Source organism: Ranitomeya imitator, chromosome 3, assembly GCF_032444005.1.
Source record: "Ranitomeya imitator isolate aRanImi1 chromosome 3, aRanImi1.pri, whole genome shotgun sequence".
NCBI lineage: Eukaryota > Metazoa > Chordata > Amphibia > Anura > Dendrobatidae > Ranitomeya > Ranitomeya imitator.
In genome coordinates this window covers 496689353-496710027 of record NC_091284.1, presented here as the reverse complement: position 1 = coordinate 496710027, position 20675 = coordinate 496689353, and the positions used below count along the sequence as shown (strand labels likewise).

At 46.1% G+C, this 20675-nt stretch overlaps 1 protein-coding gene across 1 annotated transcript in view; it reads left to right on the top strand.

The window, feature by feature from the left end:
• The first annotated feature begins 339 nt into the window (after positions 1-339).
• Positions 340-20675, top strand: part of FHL2 (four and a half LIM domains 2) — a 190238-nt gene continuing 169902 nt past the window's right edge. The window contains exon 1 of the mRNA XM_069757642.1: positions 340-420. The gene's annotated coding sequence lies outside the window, so the exon portion shown is untranslated. The remainder of the gene's footprint in view (positions 421-20675) is intronic.

The following is a 20675-nucleotide window of genomic DNA, read 5'->3' as shown; positions in this document are numbered from 1 at the left end:
GACAGGTCCTTGTGACCTGGCGGCTAATGTGGTTGTGCACGAACGATGTGGACTGATTTTGAGGGGATATTTCATCCTGAGCTATTTCATGAAGTAGGTTACAGGGGGCGGAAAGCGGCGGTTTGATTGCAGGAAACATTCCAACAAAGACATTTATCTGTAAAATGAAAAAACCACAACCTCTGGAAAACAGAAAGTGTTGGATGCCAGCTGCTGAGCAAAAAAGAGTGCGAGAGTGGGATGCGTTCGTCTCCTTATATGGTAAAATGATATGAGGGGTTTCTGTGAAGGCAGCCTGCTTCCACACAATCTGGATCCTGCAGTGTCAGTGCTCCAGCTGTGCAGCTGCCACTGGATGTGTGACTTCCTCCAAACCCTTGCCCCTGGGAGGAAGAGAGAGCACTCGCTGGCTGCTGCTCTGTAAGTACAGGCTACTTTCCTTTGTTAGAAATAGCTCTCCTTGTTGGCCAGGGGTTGCTTAGGAGCCCGGAGGTGAGAGATGCAGGCAGCATCTATGTACTGCTGTCACGTGCGCTGTGTACAGTCTCTAATGAATGGTAATCCTAGGGAAAATATGAAAATAAACAATTCGGTAAAGTTAGAATTTTTTAAGACTATTATATTCATTTAATACAATTTTTCATTTCAGCAATATGTCTTTTTTTAATCTGTTTTAACATAACAGTCGATAGTTTGGTCGAAAAAACATTAATATAATATTGAATGAAAAGAAGGGGGGCTGTAATGGGCGCAGCTGGATGAAAGCCCCCACATGACTGCGTTGCCAAGAAGGGAGTTTTAGAGTTTTGAATAAAAAAAGGGATCTTATAGGTGATTGGTGGAAATTTTTGAATAAGGGGTGGACCTAGTGGGGAAAGGAGGCAGGGGCTGGAGAAGTGCGGGAAGGATCACTTGTGAGGTGAATCATCAGGAGAGAAGAAGTGTGCAGCTACTCACCATGGCCTCCATAGACAGCCTCGTGGAGCAGCTGCGCAGGGAATCCAGGTCCAGGAGCGATGGATGGCTGGAAGAGCAGCTCACCAGGCTGCTGGGCGACTGCGGGAGCCGGGGCAGCAGGACCAGGAGAACCCGGCCCCCAGAAAGATTGTCCCCCGACATGTCACCGCGCGGCAGGCGCAGGCCGCGGAGCCCCTCCGGGGACCCTGCGGGGGCTGCGGGACGCGGCGCGACCATCCTGCCCGTCCCCCCCTCCGGCAGGAATCCACCCGGCGGCTCTGCCGGCGCGAGGCGGCGACGTGGAGCGGCGACCAGCCAGGCACGGCCCGATGCCAGGGCCGCAGCGGAAGCCAGGGCCGCAACGGAAGTGCGGCCTAGTCCGGGAGCGAGCGGCGGTGCGGCGCCCTCTAGCGGTGCCAGAAGCAGCCGGAGCACAGCGCGGGCAGCGGCGGCAGAGTCAGGAGGAGAAGGGAGCACAGCGACGTCAGCGGTGAGGGCCGCACAGGTAGTGCGGCCTAGTCCGGGATCGAGGGGAAGTGCGGCGCCCCCCAGCGGCGCCAGGAACAGCAGACTTACAGCACAGTCAGCGGCGGCGACAACAGGAGGAGCCAGGAGTCCAGCGACGGCAGCAGTGAGGGGGAGCCATGGAGCAGCGGTGACAGCGGCGGGCTCACCTCCCCTAGGTGGGCCTGGCAGCGGCACGAGACGACAGAGTAGGGCGACGGGCAGGCTGGCATCGGTGGTTCAGCTGGGCCCGGGACGCGTTGGTCGTGGGGCAGGTGCCGGTCGGGCAAGTAGGCCAGGAGGCCGAGGTGGATTGCAAACAGCCGTCAGGTCAAGATCCGCCAGGAGGTCCAGCGACAGGAGTGTATCGCCAGTCTCGGTCCCCCCTGGTGACGTGGAGGCCAGGGGCGCGGGCCTGGGGCAATTCAGCGGCAGCGACGACCCCGGATCTGAGAGCGAACATCCAGAAGATGGCGAACAGCGGGATTCCGGAGACACGGCTGGTGGGGACACAGCACCTGCGCAGCCTCGTGAGTACATGTCTATTCCTATTTCGGTGCCGGGTACGGTGGGGTTAGTGGAGGGGGTAGGGGACGCTGGTTCTGGGCTTCCTGGCGTTAGAGAGCTTTTGGCAGGTATGTCGCATATTTTGAGGCGATTGGACGCGGGGCCAGCAAGTAATATGGGAGGGTCACCTGCTGGGGCTTGGTTGGTGGATCCTGTTAGTACAGCCGGGGGAGGGGGCTCCGGTGAATTAGTGAGGTCTGGGGCGGCCGCGTCGGCCCAGGCAGCTGGGGTGTCAGTGTCGGTTCAAACGGAGACGGGTAAGAAGGATGAGATAAAGTTGGATGATCGGGCAAAAGGGGAGGTCTTTGTGTGCTTTGAGGGTCCCCTCGGTGCCCATTTAAAGAAGGAGGTGAAGGAGAAGATCTGGAAGGATGAATTTGTCGAGATTTTCTCCCTCCTCCCTTTGGAAAAATTTAATCTGGACAAAGGGAAAAAAGATGATAGCAAAAAGGAAGAGGAGGAAAAAAGGCGTTGGCGCCTGATTCCGCAAACGTTTGTTAATTGGCAACAGGCTTTTGCTATCTTGGCCAGTGTGATAGGAGAAAAATTCCCGGAAAATTGCTCGGGTCTTTTCTGTTACTTTGATTCTATTGGTGAGGCACATCGTACGTATGGGGGCCAGGCTTGGCAGCGTTACGATGAACAATTCAGGCAGCGGAAGGCGGTTAGGCCTGAGATAAAATGGGAGCATAAGGACATTGGATTGTGGCTGAAGGTGATGGCCCCTGTGAGGTACGGGCAGTCCTTTCAAGGGGGCGCGGGGAGTAGTAGTCAGCAATCAGGACAAGGGGGAGGAGGAGGACAGGGGTATCAAGGGGCGAAGGAAAAAACGGGAACGTGCTGGCAGTTCAATGACGGCCAGTGCAAGTATGGCAATACCTGCAGGTTTAAGCACGTGTGTTCCCATTGTAGCGGAGCTTCACACGGGGCTTCAAAATGTTTCAGAAAAGCAAGGGGCAAGCCAGCAGGGGGTAGCGGTCATGGGGGTGACGCCGGTGAGGCTTCAAAAGATGGCCCCTTATCTAAGTAGATATCCGGATCGGTTGAAGGCGGTGGTGATTAGGGACGGTTTTGCTGAAGGTTTTAGGATTCCTCACCCGAATCATACGGTCCCCTTTTCTACAAAAAATCTGAGGTCAGCAAGTTTACATGCGGATGTTGTTTCGAGTAAGTTAGCAAAAGAGGTGGAGTTAGGAAGAATGGCGGGCCCGTTTAGTTCGCTGCCTATGGAAGGGGTGATCGTTTCTCCATTGGGGGTGGTGCCCAAGAAGGAGCCAAATAAGTTTCGTTTAATCCAGCACCTATCGTACCCAAAAGGTTGTTCTGTTAACGATGGCATTGCGGAGGAATTATGCTCGGTTGTATACACGTCGTTCGATGCGGCAGTGCAATGGGTTCGTATGTACGGAGCGGGGGCCTTGATGGCGAAGACAGACATCGAGTCTGCCTTTCGGCTTCTGCCGGTACATCCGGAGAGCATTCCGTTACTAGGTTGTTTTTGGAATGGAGAATTTTATTTAGACAGGTGTTTGCCGATGGGCTGTTCCATTTCTTGCTCGTTGTTTGAAACTTTCAGTACTTTTTTGGAATGGGTTGTTAGAGACGTTTCTGATGTTGCTTCGGTCATTCATTATTTGGATGACTTCATGTTTGTGGGCCCCCCGGACTCTGCGGTTTGCGGTAATTTATTGGCCACCATGGAATGGGTGTCCGGGCATTTCGGGGTCCCTTTGGCGCAGGAGAAAACAGAGGGTCCCTGTACGGTCTTAAGTTTTCTCGGGATTCTTATCGATTCTAGAAAGATGGAATGCAGGTTGCCCGACGACAAATTGTTGTTGCTGAAGCAGGAGGTGTCCAGAATCGGAAAATTGAGGAAAGTGACGTTGAAGGAGTTACAGTCGTTGCTAGGGCGCTTAAATTTTGCGTGCCGGATCATGCCTATGGGCCGGATTTTTTGCCGAAGGTTGTCCAGAGCTACGGCGGGAGTCCGTGCAGCTCATCATTTCATACGTTTGAGCCGGGAGCACAAGGACGATCTGTTGGTTTGGCAGCGTTTCTTGGAAAATTATAATGGCAGATCATTGATTCAGCAGGAGGATTTGAACGCCTTTGATTGTGAAATTTATACGGACGCAGCAGGGGGAGCCGGTTATGGCGCCTACTGTGCAGGCAAATGGAGTGTCGGAGTGTGGCCGGAAGAATGGCGGCAAAACGGGCTAACCAAAAATTTGGCATTGTTGGAGTTGTTCCCAATTGTAGTGGCAGCGTTTATTTGGGGCGAGAATTTTAAGGATCGTCGGGTACGATTCCATTGTGATAACTTGAGTGTCGTGTCAGTTATCAACAGTTTATCTTCCTCTTCTCCCCCCGTGATTAGGTTGGTTAGGGAATTGGTGTTGAGGTGTTTGGAATTGAATTCGTGGATTTCGGCGGTGCATGTACCAGGTGTCCAAAACAATATAGCTGATGCTTTATCTCGTTTTCAGTGGGACCGATTCCGGGAACTGGCGCCAGATTCGGAACCTACAGGAGCGGGATGTCCTTCGCATCTGTGGCAGATTGTTGCGGAAGGGGAGGTCGCTTGATACAGGCCTCACTGTCGAGCAGGACATGGTCGGATTATGCAGCGGCGTGGGAGATGTGGGAAGGTTGGTTGGTCCAATGCGGCCCAGTGGAATCCGACGGCGATAAGATTATGGCTCTGCTGGCTTTGATGGGTAAGGCGGCCGAATGGGGATGGTCCGTTTCGAGGTTAAACAAAGTTGTTGCGGGTCTGGCCTTTGGTTTTCGGTTGCAAGGTTCAGCTGATCTGACAAAAGATTTTTTGATAAGGCAGGCTTTGAAGGGTTTTCGGAAGGGCAATGTGTCTTTTGATAAGCGTAGGCCGATTTCTTTTGGTATGCTGGAACGGCTTGGGGAGGCTTTGGGCGGTATTTGTAGTTCGCAGTTTGAGGTTGTATTGTTTAGGTTAGCCTTCTCTTTAGCGTTCTTTGGCGCTTTGCGCCTGGGGGAGCTGGTGTCCCCAAATAAAAATAAGGTGGGTGGTCTGTTAGCGGAAGATGTTGACTTTTGGGCAGGAGGTATTGTATTTTGGATCAGGCGTTCTAAGACTGATCAGCTTGGTAGGGGTAGGCGAGTGGTGCTGGGGAGAGTTGACGGTAGCGGGATGTGCCCGCAGCACTGTTTGGAATCTTATTGGCGTCTGTCGGCACTGAGGGCAGGCCCTTTGTTACGACATCAGAACGGGGAATTTTTGTCGCGCTACCAATTTACGGCGCTGTTGAAGAGGGGTTTGGGATCGTTGGGTGTTGACCCGAAGAATTTCGGGTCGCATTCATTTCGAATTGGTGCTGCGTCCGAGGCGGATGGTCTGGGCCTAGGCGTTGATGTTATCAAAAGAATAGGCAGATGGAGTTCGGATCGATATCTGTCTTATATTAGGAATTAGGTCTGTGGGGGAGAGAGCCTTGTTATGGTGTTAATCATTGTTGTGTTTTTTCAGGTCGAACCTCCCTCCTGGCATGGATTATCGGACATTCATTTGTTCATTGGGGTGCGCTTCGTGCGGATGTCAGGCGAAATGGTAGGCAATTAGGCTTTGTAAGGGATTCGGTGGTTATTAGATGGTTGGGATTCCGGGGTATGTTATGGCGGAGTTTGTTGCCGGCAGTTGCCAACGCCGCTAGATTGGATCGACCCCCGGACATTTTGGTGGTTCACCTTGGAGGAAATGATTTGGGAGTTAGGCCAGTGAGGGAGTTGATCAGAGACATTCGTTTTGATTTTTTACGGTTGTGGGTATCTTTCCCGGGTGTTGTGACGGTGTGGTCGGACATTGTACCAAGGCGGAAGTGGCGTGATGTACGGTCCCATAGAGGGATCAATAGAGCCCGGGTGAAGCTGAATAGGGCGGTGGCAGGATTTGTGTCTCGGAACGGGGGTATTGCCGTTAGACATTTGGAGCTGGAGGATGGGATTGGCAATTATTGGAGGGATGATGGAGTGCATCTTAATGATGTTGGTATGGATTTATGGGCACTCGGGCTACAGGAAGGAGTCGAGAGAGCTTTGGTGGCGGTGGGGCACTCACGAGCCTGAGGTGGTCAGGGCTGTTCGTGTGTGGCGGGGGGTGGGGTTCTTGGAGGTGGTGATGACGTTTTTACGGGGTTGATCTGGCTTTTGTTTACGGGCTCTGGACGGGGAATTTACCTCGGGAGCTTTGGGGTTTTGGTTTGCCCGAAATGGGTTACATGGTGCCCTTGAGCTGGTGGTCACGGCTGAGGGTAAAGAAGTGTTTGGTTTTAAAGTTGGTGGTGGCTTTATGCCTATTTTTGAGCCAGATTTCTTACCCCCAAGAACCCTCCCCTCCAGGTTTTTTACATATGGTATATATGTTGTTATTTATGTTATTGTTTGTTTAATAAAATGGCCGCTGTGGCCAAAATTATCCAAAGAAATTTACGTGTTGGTGTTTAATTTAAATTTACAGGAGAAGGGGAGAATGGCCCCCTGGGGATGGGGTGGGGGTCAGGAAGATTGAGTACGGGAAAGACCCTGTTTTGGCGATACGCGGTCAAGAAGGGGGGCTGTAATGGGCGCAGCTGGATGAAAGCCCCCACATGACTGCGTTGCCAAGAAGGGAGTTTTAGAGTTTTGAATAAAAAAAGGGATCTTATAGGTGATTGGTGGAAATTTTTGAATAAGGGGTGGACCTAGTGGGGAAAGGAGGCAGGGGCTGGAGAAGTGCGGGAAGGATCACTTGTGAGGTGAATCATCAGGAGAGAAGCCCACCCTCCCTCCCTTTATTGTGGATTAGTTTAAGTGAACAGTTTGATGGAGGGGTAGCCGGGGAGTTGGGTTTTTTCTCATCTCGGTTTTTTAATCAGTTATTGCCAGAGGGGAGTTTTCGTTATCATTGTCACAGTGGCAGTTTTGGCGGGGGGTGGGGTTCTTGGAGGTGGTGATGACGTTTTTACGGGGTTGATCTGGCTTTTGTTTACGGGCTCTGGACGGGGAATTTACCTCGGGAGCTTTGGGGTTTTGGTTTGCCCGAAATGGGTTACATGGTGCCCTTGAGCTGGTGGTCACGGCTGAGGGTAAAGAAGTGTTTGGTTTTAAAGTTGGTGGTGGCTTTATGCCTATTTTTGAGCCAGATTTCTTACCCCCAAGAACCCTCCCCTCCAGGTTTTTTACATATGGTATATATGTTGTTATTTATGTTATTGTTTGTTTAATAAAATGGCCGCTGTGGCCAAAATTATCCAAAGAAATTTACGTGTTGGTGTTTAATTTAAATTTACAGGAGAAGGGGAGAATGGCCCCCTGGGGATGGGGTGGGGGTCAGGAAGATTGAGTACGGGAAAGACCCTGTTTTGGCGATACGCGGTCATGATATCCATTATTTTGTGTCTGCAGTTTTAACAAAATGCATTATGTGACATGAATGAACAATGCAAATTAAAATATTGGGAAAGTAAAAAAAAAAAAGTTTTTTGATGAATGGGTAAAGTAGGACGACAAAATGTAATTGACGCAGATAATTCCTATGAGCAAATGACAGGCATAATTATTCATAAATGCTATTTATAGGAATATTAATTGCTTTATTTATTACATGATATCTCGTTTTTATATGTTTTATTGCCAAAAAATCCCTGCATGTGAATTAATTTGCCAAAAAATCCCTGCATGTGAATTAAAACATAAATTAGTACAAACTTTTTAAGAGGAACATGCCATTAGATTCATGATGTCATAAATTAGACACTGGCTGTGTTGTTGCACCCAGGTATGGTCTAAGGTATGTGCACACATTGAATATTTGCAGCAGATATTTATGCAGCAAAAAAAAGTGTCGGCAAGAATAACGCTGCCTAAAATATCCACATGTATTTTTACTTGGGTTCTTTCCCAAGTCATTTGAATGGATGAAAAGCGCTGCAAAAACGCTGAAAAAGAAACTACGTGCTCCAAATTTGAGAAAACGTTTTGATGGTTCAAACCTGCAAGGAAAAAATAAGTAGAGTGTGCATGAAAGTTCAGAAATCGCATTCTCATTTCTGCTACTGTAAAACGTTCCATTGTTTCTGCAGCAAAAATGCACAGAAAAAAGCGCAGCTGAAACGTAGAATATGAATAAGCTCCTACTTTGAAATGATGCAGAGTTTCAAAGGGTACCCACTTTGGAAAGTTGGCCCATGGCTATGTTTCTCAGATGACCTTTCCAAGGCAGGTCCCCAGCAGCTTCTGCTCCCTCAGCTCCACCTAGACTAATACTGACTGTCACTGTGTGTGTAAAGGGAGAGACCTGCCAGTTTAGGCGAACGGGTAGGAGAGAAGCTGTCGGGGACCTGCTAGCCTTAGGGCTTGTTCACACATCAGTTTTTCTCGTACGAGTGTTGTCCCTTTTTTTCACAGATAGCACTCATACCTATGATATTCTATGGGGCTGTACATGTGTCCTATTTTATTTCCTCGGACCGAGTAGTCTGCGGAGAATATCAGAGACATGTCCGATTTTGATCTGAGAGTCAGATCAAAATCGCCAATGAAAGTCTATGGGTCCATGAAAGAAATCAGACTGCACTAGGATGACATGTCAGAAATGAGAAGGTGGAGAAACTTTTTTCTTCTTTTCACATAGGAGGAATACGGATGACAGTTGGACCACAATCTGGTCAGGACTCTTATCAAAGTCTGATTACAATAATCGGTCCGTTTTTCTCGTACATCATGAATCTACTGTCAGGTTACCTTTAGTAATAAAATAAACTAATGCTACACTATTAATGGATTCATTAAAGTATAGTACTGTAGAGAAAATTGTGCTCTAAATTTAGCAAAGGCAAACTGTCACACAATCTTTTATATGTAGAGGTACTGCTGTCTCCTGTTGTTTTCGGACTTATTACTACACCCTTACTTGATTGGGAATTGTTACATTTCTGCAGAAATGTTTGTAAAAAAACACCCCACTGTGTGACAAAATGTGAGTTCTTAACACCAAAAACTGGAACAAAACCTATGATAAACTCCCCCCATTGAATAGATGACGCTCTGGATAACACTGTCCACCAATGCTGAATGCATTATACCATTACAGGTAAGAGAGCACAAATGCAGGAAAGCAGTAAATAGTTTGTCCTTAAAACGTGAAGCAAAAATTGAGCTATTTTGTAGTTAGAAATTGATAAGTTGAGCATTTTGTACTATTGAATGATCATAAACCTACCCATGTAGTACGAATGCACAATTTCTACAGTCCTTCAACATGTACTGTATATACATACACAGTCATGGCCAAAAGTGTTGACACCCTTGAAATTATTCCAGAAAATGAATTATATCTCCCAGAAAATTATTGCAATTACACAGATTTTGTTATACACCTTCTTTTGTGTGTATTGGAACAACACAAAAAGAATGGGCCGGACAAAATTGTTGGCACCTTACCAAAATTGTGGGTAAACAAATTTGTTTCAAACATGTGATGCTCGTTCAAGCTCATCTGTGGCAAGTAACAGGTGTAAGCTACATGAAAATCGCAACTGAAACCAGATAAAATGTCACACGCACAGGAGGCGCACGTGGTTTGTGGCCCCACTGTGCCACAGACCGGACTTACCCTGGAGGGGCATAACTAAGGAGCTACCTTGGTGTTCAGTAGCTTCAGGTGCGACTTGAGGGCCGCATCCAGCAGTAGCAGCTGACCCGAAGTGCCAGAGACGTTAATTCGAATAGAGGATTCTAGATTAGGAAGGACAGCCAACTGGTACAGGAACAGACTGTACGGGTCTGGATAGCAGATAGGACGTCCCCTTGGGACAGGTATAGACACACAAGCGTCGAGAAACGGTCATACACGCGGCATCAGAGTAACATATAAACTATACATGACAACATGGACAGTACAGGATATGGAATAACTATAATAGTCTAAGGACAGGGAACCTGTCAACATACAGTTGCACACACCAATGCCACTAACACTAAACTATATGGTTTACTCAGGCAACTCCCTATTGGCAAGGGCTCCTTTTATACAAGATGCCTCCCAGCTATTGACTGAGAGCTATGTTGCAGGTGAGCTTATTTACTAAATGCCTCCCAGCCATTGTGGCACGACACAGCTGTCGGGTGATCCGGGACCAAGGGCTCCTTCCCTGTCCATAACACTAGGGGGCACCCTAGCTCGCCCTACTCCTGGGGATACTTCTGAAGGTGAAGATGCAAGGACCTCCACCTTTGCCTTATCTCCTGAGTTAGCCCTCTGTCTGTTCTCTTCCCCCACCCAGGGAAGAGGGGCGCTACTGTGCACCATAGTACACCAACCTGACAAACAAGGCAACACAACCAAGGGTTAACAGAAAACTCCAAGCATACAAAATGTTCACTCACATATAAAAGAGGAATGCAGCAGGGAGTGGAGGTAGGGGAATAAACCAAAATAGAGGATGGGGATGTCACGGTGGCTTCGACCCGGTGCGTGGCCCTGGGCTTCAACGTTAAAGGGGAAAATGTTCAAAGTTTGTCGTGACACCACCTGTGGAGTTCGGTCAGTAGTAGGACCGACGCTACATTGAAGGGGTCCCCTGGGGGATGTTGCGGCAGCACAGATGTTACACTTCCCACAGGTGAAGCGGGGTCCCCAGGGGGTCCTATGGTGTAGGGCGTGGATGGCATAGCCGGTAAATAAATGGAGGAGACCAGTTGTAAGTCTTTACCTGGTTTTCTGCAGATGGTAGGCCACAGTCCAGGGCACTGGCAACAGGTACATTAGGAGTCCAGGCAGTCCAGAGACAAGTGGAATCCCCTGGGCAAGTCAGGTTGGGGGCCTTCCACTCTGCGCTTGCTGTAAGTGAGGTCCCTGCTGCCACTAAGTGTTCCCAGCAAAGTCCTAATTCGTTCCCCTGTCCTTGGACAGGTACCTGTATGGTAGGTAGATTGAGCCGTGCTTACTCGGATCTTTTCACGGAGACTCCAGGCTCCAAAGTGCTGCTGTACCACAGGTGAAAATGGGCAAAGTCCATGTAATCCTCTGCCCTCCGGGTCTGCTCTGTGTATTATAGTTCCACAAAAGCCTCGGGCTCCCAGTACCCGGATTCTGCGCACTAACTCCGTGGAGACCTTTCTCGTATCCTCCTTGAGTCCTGTATCTCCACTGTGCTCCGTCCTTGCTCTATCCTCCCTCACAGACTTTCTGTACAGACTGATCTGACTCCTCCTCCAAACCAGGATCTTTATACAGGGAAGCTGCCCTAAAACAGGGTTTTGAGCTCCCCCTCCTGGCCTGGATTTGGAAGGTGTTGTGTGTGTGATAACCTGCCAAAGGGAATCTCACTTGTCTCCAGGCATAGCACTACCCTCCCCGAGAGGAAGGCAGCACTACTGTGGTACCCGAACTCCTGGGGTGCCACAGATATAATCCACGCTGCTGAAAAAAAGCAGGTCCAAACATGTTAAAAAATGGAAGATAGTGGTTTAATCGACGCGTTTCAAAGTCCAAATGACTTCTTCATTAGGAAAATACCACATACAATGTATTGATGCATGTGGTAATTTCCTGATGAAGAAGTCATTTGGACTTTGAAATGCGTTGATTAAACCACTATCTTCCATTTTTTAACACGTTTGGACCTGTTTTTTTTCAGCAGCGCGGATTATAGCCACAGAACGCCTTTTATCTTTGATACGGTCACTAGCTGACCCGTGGATCTGCTGCAGCTGATATCTCTTTGATATCTACATGCTTTACCAAAAGCCTGTATCTGGTTAGTAGAATCTCAGTGTATGCTTTATATATCCACCAGATAAGACCCTATTTGCGCTGATCTCTCCTGCAGTTTTATCATTGAACACCTCTGGAGAGATCTTAAATTTGCTGTTGGGAGAAGGTACTTTTCAAATATGAGAGACCAAGAGCACTTTGCAAAAGAAGAATGGTCCAAAATTCCAGTTGAGAGGTGTAAGAAGCTTGTTGATGGTTATAGGAAGAGATTGATTGCAGTTATTTATTCCCAAGGCTGTACAACCAAATATTAACTTGAGGGTGCCAACAATTTTGTCTGGTCAATTTTTATAGTTTTGTGAGAAATTATGTCCAATTTGTCTTTTTTTTATCTTCATATTGGGGTTCCAATACACACAAAGAAAACAAATGTGTATAACAAATGTGTAATTGCAATGGTTTTATGGGAGAAATATTTCATTTTCTGGAACAATTTCAAGGGGTCCAACACTTACTGCTATGACAGTATATTGTGTGAAGTGACTGACCATTTTAAACTAAAGCAATTTATAAAAATCCTGGCCCATTGAGGGCACAAACTTTTGCCTCCTTATTGATTTATTGGGGTGATTAATAAAATACCTGATGGTCTAGGATATAAAAGTGGTTCTTCTTACAGATTAGAGCAGGGCTTGCTTATATTAAGAATTGTGCCCACAGTTGTCTTTCTGATCAGAGAGACTGCTCACTAAACGGAACTGCAGAAACAGATTTTCCGTGAATGAAGTTTTAAGGTTGCATGGCTAGGAACAGTTTATGCACATACATTTTCCCCATTCCTCACAAGATCATAAATTGGTGACATCTTGGAGTATATGGAAACTGTAGAGACACGGCAGCAATTACAGATGGAGAGGTACTGCGGGATTCACAAAATGGGAACTGTGACTTCTTCTGATGGGGCTCTGGGATATGGAACTAATGTGTGGACTCTTGCTGTAATTAAAGGGAATCTGTCACCCCAAAATTGTCCTATGAACCAAGGTGAACCGGCATCAGGGGCTTATCTACAGCATCTGTAATGCTATAGATAAGTCCCCGATGTATCATGAAAGATAAGAAAAACAGGTCATATTATACTCACCCAAGGGCGGTCCCGGTGCTGTCCGGTTCGATGGGTGTCGCGGTCCGTGTCCGGAGCCTCCCATCTTCATACGATGACGTCCTCTTCTTGTCTTCCTGCCGCAGCTCCTGCGAGGGCGCACTTTGTCTGCCCTGTTGAGGGCAGAGCAAAGTACTGCAGTGCGCAGGCGCCCGGTCTCTCTGACCTTTCCCGGTGCCTGCCCAGCGCCCTGTAATATGTGGCCAACACTTTTAAGTACATCCATTTTTAATTCTTAGCAAACAGGTTCCCTAGAAACATCAGTTATTAGCTACTGTAGTCGGTGGAGCTACTTGGTGCCTGTTGTGGGGGATATGAAAAATGTTTTAGGTGTTATCGATTTTCATCTTTGTGGGTGAGACAGCCCATGTGCACACGTTCAGTATTTGGTCAGTATTTTACCTCAGTATTTGTAAGCCGAAACCAGGAGCAGAACAATCAGAAGAAAAGTATAATAGAAACACATGATTCACTTCTGCAGTTCTCATCCACTCCTGGTTTTGGCTTACACATACTGAGGTAAAATACTGACCAAGTACTGAATGTGTGTACGTGGCCTTAGACAGGAAATGCAGTTTGTGTGTTTGTAACTGAATACATAGCTCATAACCTCTGCTAGAGCAACAATAAATAATTAAAGGGAACTGGTGACTCGATTCATGCTGCCCAAACCATCGACAGCATGAATTGGGTCCTGGCTGTATGATTGGATCCAGGTAGGTTCTACTCCGGAATGCTGTGGCATTTCATAGAGTTTGAAAAGCTGGCCAAAGAGTATAGGAACAAAACTGGCTAGTACAGGCCCGCCAACAGCCTACCTCTCCCAACTGCACTACCCTAGGTGATTGAGGGTCTCTCACATGCGTGTACATAGGGAGAAATTGATCAATCGACTGGAGTGTGGCAGGGGGAAGCCGGACGGGGTCCACATGGGACTAGTCAGAAATCTTCCTATAATCCCTCGCCAGCTTTTCAGACCACACTTTCTCTGAAACACTGCCGTGCATAACCTGTTTGCAATCGTGCAGCCAGGCTCTGATTCATGGGGCCCATGGTTCCCATTAATACAAAACGTCATTACTTCCAGAACACTTTAACGCATAGGCCAAAAATACACTGATACGATTATATTTAACCAGATTACTAGCGGCTACATATAAATCGTATTTCATTTAATTATATTGTTCTGCTGAATAAGTGCACATAGTGCAAGCAACAAAGTCAGGAATAATGTGTTGTGTCAGATAAACTGTGGAACAGTTTACAAAATAATAGCTGGAGTCCAAATATCTTCAGGCATCCTACTATTTGGTGCAAGGATGGCTGTGACTGAGTCTTTCATGCAAGTGTAAAAAGATTAAAAAAAAAAATCAAACATTTATTCCAGTCTGATTCACGTTTGTATAACCTACTAAATTCCAAGTACGACCCTGTACCAATCTCTGTGAGCTTTTCTAATGGAAAAATAGGCGGCAGACTGTTTATATAAATAGGATATATGCATTGATGTCTTGGGTCTGAAATACTACAAAGCTACCATTGTATGGCCATACCTTGAGCAGTGGAATGCAGCCATCATGTGACAGTCCATAAAATCGTAACCCGGGCACAGTCAGTACCATAGTGTATGATGAAGCAAGCTACACTATGGATTCAAACGTGGTAACATCCTTACTTTTCCCATATTATTTCATTAACTACATTCTGCATGACAGAAATCCAGATTCAGCGAGCTTAGCACTTTTGTCTCCATCGCCAGTGTACTATTTCCAAAGCAAACAGTCCACTTACTCAGTTATGTCACAGGATTTACAGTTATTGTTACCTCCAGAAACACATTCCTTAGTCTCGTCTTTAAGTGGTTACAGGGGGTTGTTTTGGTTTCCAGTTCAAACTTTCCCTTACTGGACTCATATGGTTTTCTTGATCTTTGCATTGTGCAATGTTTACGGACTCTCTGTGTTCACAGTTACCATTTTTTAGTAATGACTGGCCAATCTTCAGGATTTCCTAATGTTTTTTGTACTTAAAATGGTAATTGTAATAGTAATGTTGGCCTATGTAATACATCATTACTGGCCTCGCTCATATGAGCATATAACATGGCCAAGTGCTATCTGATGTTTTATTAGATATCACTCAGCCCAATGTTATAAAATGGGGCACTCAGTGCTGATCTGCATTTTTTTTCTCATTCCGGTTCGTCATGAGAAAACAATAGCAGCATGCTGCGAGCATCCGATAATTGCATCCATGTGCACCCATGCAGGTCCATGGGTGCGTGTGAAACATCAGACTGCACTCTGATGTCAGTCTGATGTACGCGCACAGAGAATGGAGAACATAACACATCCACAATGCATGCTCACACATTATGATAACGTCACAATATCCTTGGGACAGTAGGGTGCCCACACCACTACAATATGAAGCCCCAATACAGTATGATATCCCTATAGTGTCCCTAGCCCAATATGATGCCCCTGCAGTGCCCCCAAAACAGCATAATACTACCTGTTTGCTTGCAATTCAGTATGATGCCCCTAATACAGTATAATGTCCCCACTTTACCCCCAATACAGCATGCTGGCCCGCAAGTACTCCCAATTCAGGAGATGCACCTATAGTGTTCCCATTAGGTTTCTTTTACACTTACCGGGTTTTTTGCAGCCCGTTATTGCAGGCCTTTTATGCAGGCCGTATCGCGGCAATTTTCACGGTCTGCCACAATAACGGACCACAAAAAACTTGCGGATCGCCGTTTTTCAGGTTAAATAGTATTGGAAATAGTATTGGAAAAAAACCCGGCGTTCAGCAAAACCGGAAGTCATGGTGCACCTCAAAAACAAGCTTCCGTTGTTTTTGTGGCCCCATTGATTTTCAATGGGGGCCGTGTCCATAAGCCGTGAAAAAGATCGAGCAGGCTCGATCTTTTTTCACGGCCGTAAATACGGCCCTAACGGCCATACGGCACACGGAGCACTGTGGAATTATTGCGGCCTGTTTTTGCGGCCCCATAGAAATCTATTGGGGACCAAAAACGGGATGCAAAACCACGGTAGTGTAAAAGAAGCCTTAAGTATGATGCCCCCTCACAATGTATTCAATTCAGTAGATGCACACATTAAAGTTTGATGCCCTCAGAGGGCCCCAAATACAATATGATGCCAAAAGTGAACCTCCAGTAGAGTATGCTGATCCTACTTTGATCCCTAATACAGTGTGATGTCCTCAACACAATCTGATGCCCCCACAGTACCCTCCAGTACAGTATAGCACCTATTCATAAGTGTCATGGCATATTGCTAGGATATACCATAACATTCTGATTGAGTAGGTCATAGCTCTGGGATATCTTCTAATTCCAAGAGTGAGGAACAGAGTTTCCTCTGACATTTTTCCTGCAAAGTAACCCTCTTGGCCACCTACTGTGCAGGGAACTTCAGCAGCCCTATTCAAGTGAATGTGTTGTAGTTCCCTGCATAGCAAGTGCTCAAGAGTGCAATTGTGTAAGAACAGTGTATGACCTTAATTATTGGATGTCCCTATCTTTGCTTAAAAGGGTTATCCTAGCTAGGATACCCCATTACTACATGTCCTATTAAGGCATATCATCATGGAGAGTGGTCAGCCACTTGGAACCCTTTACCATGAGCCAGAAAAGAAAATTGCAAATGAGCAGCCTTTAGGGTTGCCAACAAAATTATTATTTTTTCTAGATGTTTAAGAAAAAAACAAATAAACCACGGACAGACAACATTTTAGAGACATATTAGAAAGCTATCATTGATCAAAAGGATGATACATAATATATGTCTCCAGCTCACAAGTACATATAGTATATATGGACACTTTAGCAGCATTTACTGGAGATAATTGCAATCACCATAATCTTCACAAGCTGCTCCAAATTAAAGAAAAAATGACCAATTACTATGTGTACTGTAAGGTCCTCCCGATGAACCCTTCCATATGAAAACACATACCTGATTATTTATGTTTTGGGGGGAATCGGGAGCATTCAGTTGGCAGTTATTTATGGCCACCACGCCTGGTCATGGGCTTTGTCTGGTATTACAGCTCAACCTCATCCAAGCGGCAGTAAAGACCTTTAATATATTGTAAAATAACCAATTGTCGTCCTGCTTTTTCCACATATTTATTGATAAAGGTCTGTTTTCACTTTCCTTTCACCAATGTCATTTATAGGCACCCATGTATTTCTCGAGGGCAGCAGAATAAATTGAACGTGTAAATCATTTTCAGAGTCTTTGAATAACTGCAATCACTGCTGCTAATAAGTTAAACATTATAAAGCTTTCCTGGCACTCTGTTATGAGTTCGCTTTAAATATTTATATCTTCACACAGTATTTGCTGAACTCTGCCATGCTAATTTTCCATAGATACATTTATATATAATAGAGACTAACTATTAATATGTCATTTAGTGCAGAATAACTTTTGAACTGATTCTAATGAATAAACTTCAGCAAATAAAATGACTAAATGGTAAAGCCTATTTTATAGCTCATAATTAATGAGTGATAATACATGAAGAAAAGGACAGCACCACAGCAATTGTGAAAAAACAGCTCCCGTCTTTATTCTGCCATCTGCAATGTTTTGGTCCGTGGACCTTTTTCAAGCATAGTGAAAAGACAATACAACCACCATTATATACCCTTAGGCCAAACCCATTAATTAACAAGCAACCAATGGTGTGGCTCCATACACCTAGAAAAAATACATCATAGTGCAACATACATACACACATATAAAAACAGTCCCACATTGCCAGCCCCTATATATACTAGCCGCTAACATAGTCCAACTACCTCTGATCGCTCGCCGCTATTATATCACACTCATAAATCCCCAATAAGTCCCCCAAAGTCCACAATGTAAACAAATATCACTCGCCCACGATCGTCATGGCATTGTGGGCGTGTTCAGAACAGGAGCAGTCCAATCAGCTCCTAAATCTTAGATCATGTGATCGACATATGCCCAGCATGCAGCGCTCCTCACCGCGCTAGTTCATAGGCTGCTGGTCCACATGTCAGTAGTAAACAAACACCGCCCACTCTTGTCCAATGGTGCACATTGTATTGCGCATGTCCGTGACATTATCCCTATCCCCGGGGATACCTGTTGTGAATTCTGTGGCTGAATTCACTCCTGTGGTCACAAGTGGTACTGCAGCTTCTGAGCTTCCTCCCTCAGGTGTTCTGTTGAGCTCGTTAACTGCTTCATTACTTAACTCCGCCTGATGCTGCTATCCTTGCTCCTTGTCAATGTTTCAGTGTTGGATCTGAGCTTCTCCTGATTGTTCCTGTGACCTGCTGCTCTGTATAGCTAAGTGCTTTTTGCTTTTTTGTTGCTTTTTTTCTGTCCAGCTTGGCTTTTGTTTTGCTGGAAGCTCTGAGACGCAAAGGGTGTACCGCCGTGCCGTTCGTTCGGCACGGTGGTTTTTTTTTGCCCCTTTGCGTGGTTTTGCTTTAGGGTTTTTTGTAGACTGCAAAGTTCGCTTTACTGTCCTCGCTCTGTCCTAGAATATCGGGCCCCACTTTGCTGAATCTATTTCATCCCTACGTTTTGTCTTTTCATCTTACTCACAGTCATTATATGTGGGGGGCTGCCTTTTCCTTTGGGGAATTTCTCTGGGGCAAGTCAGGCCTATTTTTCTATCTTCAGGCTAGCTAGTTTCTTAGGCTGTGCCGAGTTGCCTAGTTAGTTGTTAGGCGCAATCCACAGCCGCTTTTAGTTGTGTTTAGGATAGGATCAGGTGTGCAGTCTACAGAGTTTCCACGTCTCAGAGCTCGTTCTTGTATTTTTGGGTATTTGTCAGATCACTGTGTGCGCTCTGATCGCTAAGCACACTGTGTTTCTGGATTGCCTTCATAACACCTGTCATTAGCAAACATAACAGTACAAGGAGCCTAACTAATGATTCTCAATAGAGGGAAAGAAAAAGTTCTGACATCATTTTTTTTTTTTTCTGCTCTGTGTTCACTTTTTTTTTTCCCCAAGACATTTGGGTGATTCTGGACACAGGTGTGGACATGGATATTCAGGGTCTGTGCTCTTCAATGGATAATCTCGTTATAAATGTACAAAAAATTCAAGATACTATTGATCAGAAATCTATGTTAGAACCAAGAATTCCTATTCCTGATTTGTTTTTTGGAGATAGAACTAAGTTTCTAAGTTTCAAAAATAATTGTAAGCTATTTTTGGCCTTGAAACCTCATTCTTCTGGTAATCCTATTCAACAGGTTTTGATTATTATTTCTTTTTTGCGCGGCGACCCTCAAGACTGGGCATTTTCTCTTGCGCCAGGAGACCCTGCATTGAGTAGTGTCGATGCGTTTTTCCTGGCGCTCGGATTGCTGTACGATGAGCCTAATTCAGTGGATCAGGCTGAGAAAAATTTGCTGGCTTTGTGCCAGGGTCAGGATGATATAGAAGTATATTGTCAGAAATTTAGGAAATGGTCAGTACTCACTCAGTGGAATGAATCTGCGCTGGCAGCTTGGTTCAGAAAGGGTCTCTCTGAGGCTCTTAAGGATGTCATGGTGGGATTTCCTATGCCTGCTGGTTTGAATGAGTCTTTGTCTTTGGCCATTCAGATCGGTCGACGCTTGCGCGAGCGTAAATCTGTGCACCATTTGGCGGTACTGCCTGAGGTTAAACCTGAGCCTATGCAGTGCGATAGGACTATGACTAGAGTTGAACGGCAGGAATACAGATGTCTGAATGGTCTGTGTTTCTACTGTGGTGATTCCACTCATGCTATTTCTGATTGTCCTAAGCGCACTAAGCGGTCCGCTAGGTCTGCCGTCATTGGTACTGTACAGTCCAAATTCCTTCTGTCCATTACCTTGATATGCTCTTTGTCGTCGTTTTCTGTCATGGCGTTTGTGGATTCGGGCGCTGCCCTGAATCTGATTGATTTGGATTATGCTAAACGTTGTGGGTTTTTCTTGGAGCCTTTGCGGTGTCCTATTCCATTGAGAGGAATTGATGCTACACCTTTGGCCAAGAATAAACCTCAATACTGGGCCCAGCTGACCATGTGCATGGCTCCTGCACATCAGGAAGTTATTCGCTTTCTGGTGTTGCATAATCTGCATGATGTGGTCGTGTTGGGGTTGCCATGGCTACAAACCCATAATCCAGTATTGGATTGGAATTCCATGTCGGTATCCAGCTGGGGTTGTCAGGGGGTACATGGTGATGTTCCATTTTTGTCGATTTCGTCATCCACCCCTTCTGAGGTCCCAGAGTTCTTGTCTGATTATCAGGATGTATTTGAAGAGCCCAAGTCCGATGCTCTACCTCCGCATAGGGATTGTGATTGTGCTATCAATTTGATTCCTGGTAGTAAATTCCCTAAAGGTCGATTATTTAATTTATCCGTGCCCGAACACGCCGCTATGCGCAGTTATGTGAAGGAATCCCTGGAGAAGGGACATATTCGCCCATCGTCATCACCACTGGGAGCAGGGTTCTTCTTTGTAGCCAAGAAGGATGGTTCGCTGAGACCGTGTATTGATTACCGCCTTCTTAATAAGATCACTGTTAAATTTCAGTATCCCTTGCCATTGTTATCTGACTTGTTTGCTCGGATTAAGGGGGCTAGTTGGTTCACTAAGATAGATCTTCGTGGTGCGTATAATCTGGTGAGAATCAGGCAAGGAGATGAATGGAAAACTGCATTCAATACACCCGAGGGTCATTTTGAGTATCTAGTGAT